We start from the raw sequence: 2794 nt of genomic DNA, 5'->3' as shown, positions 1-2794 counted from the left end.
AAAAAATGAATAGACATTTTTCTAATGAAGATATACAAATGAACAACAGGTGCTCGACATCACTAATCAACAAGAAATGCAAATCAAAACTACAATTTGAATCATTTCACACTTGTCAAGATCTCAATTATTAAAAAGATGAGAAAAAAAGACAAGAGATATGTGTTGGTGAGGATGTGCAGAAAGGGGATCCCTTGTGCACTGTTGATGGGAATGTAAATTGATGCAGCCACTATGAAAAACAGTATAGAAGTTCCACAAGAAATTAACAAAAGAGAATTGCCATATAATTTAGCATGCCCACATCTAAGTATATATTCAAAGGAAATTAAATCACTATCTCAAAGAGATATCTGTACCTCTATGTTCATTGCAACATTATTTACAATAGCTAATACACAGAAACATCCTGTGTCCATTGACAAATAAACAGATAAAGAAAATGTGGTGTACATATATGCAATTAAATATTATTCATATTATTTGTCATAATATAAATATCATCTATAATATAAAGAAATCCTACCATTTGCAATAACATGGATGAACCTGTAGGGCATTATGCTCAGTGAAATAAGTCAGACAAGAAATAAAAATACTGTATGATCTCACTTATATGTGGAATCTTAGAAAACCAAACACATACAGAGTAGAACAATGTTTGCCAGGGGCTGAGAGGGGTCTGTGGGAAATAGGTGAATGTGTTTAAAGAGTACAAACTTCCAGTACAAGATGAATAAGTCCTGGGGATCTAATGTACAGCATGGTGACTATAGTTAACAATACTGTATTTTATACTTGAAAGTTGCTGAAAGAGGAGATCTTAAAAGTTCTCACACCATACAAACACATAAAGTGACTGCTATGTGAGGTGATGGAGGCTTATATATCAAATCATCACATTGTATAATTTAAATTTACACATTATATGTCAATTATATGTCAACAAAGCTGGAAAAATAAATTATCCAATAAAACTAATTTTAAAACAAGTTGGGGATTTAGTTCTTTTCCCCTAAAAATCAGATGAAAAGACTATGTGATTAGGATCAGTTCTTCTCTAGACCACATTTATAATGAGATCTCTACACAGTCAGGCATTTAGGTTGCAGTGTGAATTAAACATTTTAGCAAGCTGTATTTCTTTTGTGATCAAATTTTCATAAACTGTTAGACATATAAGTGGCAAAAAAAGATTGGTAAGAAGTATACAAGGAAGGAGAAAAGAATAAAATATGTTTTTACTTGATTTTACTCAGAACTCTTATCACTAAGTGCTTTTTCTTAGGCATGTGTATGATAATTTCCTAACATCTGCGAAGTTTCCTCAGCAGATGCTAACAACAATAATAAATCAGCAAGCAGTGTCAATTTGAAATACAGTAACTTATTAATCTGAAGAGTTCTATTGAAGGCTGCTGTTAGTCAACTAAAGAGACAAAAAATACAAGAGCCTCATAAAATAGGGTAGATTTTTAAGGCTACTACCTCATGGACTTGCTAAATTTCAAACAAAATTATTACCCCAGGAGAATGTTCAAATGTAGAAGCAAATGCTTTTCCTCCTACCACAGATCTAGATTTAAATAGACTTAACAAAAAGATTAAGCAAGAGTATAGAATTAAAACATATAATAATTTCATTGTTCTAGAAAAGAAACTCCTAATAGAAAAAAAAATATATGAAAAGAACATATAAAAGAAGAAATACAAATAAACTATTATTACCCTGATATGAAATGCACTAGTTTATTAACCTTCATCACTGAGAATTTATAGCTCATAAAAAAAATTTCCAATCAGAGTCCTATTCAGATTATATATTGCCAAGTTTAGAACAAAGGAAAAATGAATTAAAGTTAGTATCACTAAGAACCATTTGGTCATACAAAATGTTTAAGCAATCATAAAATACTTCAGTGAAGAACAATTCCAGTATGTTAGTGGGTTTCAAAAATACAAGTGCTAGAAAGGATATAAAATTCTAAATATAAATAAATAAAAGTAAAGTACATTTCCTGTGGAATAGGTATACTAATTCACTTCCAGATTACAAAAGTCTAACCTAAACAGTGTGAGCAGAGATATGAGTATGGTCAGGCGTTTAATAAAATCCATAGTACTCTCTTAATCTGCTATCTTTCCAGTACCCTTGACCTAATCACCTCCAAGAATCTTGGCCAAGCTACGCCTATAACCTCCAAGCAGAAGACTGGAGAACTAAACTCTAGAAAACACAGGAAAGTCGCACAGAAAACCTTTAGTACTTCAGTTGGGGATAGTCTAACAAACAAGCCAAATCCCTAACCATCAAGCTACAGGCACCACAATGTGCTTGGGCCTTCAACTAGAGCTTCAATCAACTTGACAATCAGCACGACTCATGACACAGTGGTAAAGAACAGAGACTCTGGAAGCAAAGCACTTAGATTCAAATCCTTGATCTTTTACTGATATTTTGAATGATCTTGGGCAACTTACATAACTTCATGTCTCGATTTCCCTACTTTTAAAGAGAGATAATAATGCTTACCACATTAGGTGTTACGAGGAATAAATAAACTAATATTTGTAAAGTGTTTAGAACAGTGCCTGGAAAATAACAAGCATTATGTAAGGCCTTATTAATTAAAGAGAAGGAAAAAAAGCAGGAAGAGAAGAAAACAGAAGGGAAGGGGAGGAAGGGAAGGGGATAGATCAAAATAGGGAACAAGTAGAGGACCAAAAAAACTGCAAAATAACTATTCTCTGATATCAAAGAGATTAGGCTGAATCTACAAAATGAGAATAGATT

This window comes from Pteropus vampyrus, unplaced genomic scaffold (genome assembly GCF_000151845.1).
Source record: "Pteropus vampyrus isolate Shadow unplaced genomic scaffold, Pvam_2.0 Scaffold165, whole genome shotgun sequence".
Lineage (NCBI taxonomy): Eukaryota > Metazoa > Chordata > Mammalia > Chiroptera > Pteropodidae > Pteropus > Pteropus vampyrus.
The sequence above is the reverse complement of the archived record's forward strand: the minus strand, read 5'-3'. Positions refer to the sequence as shown.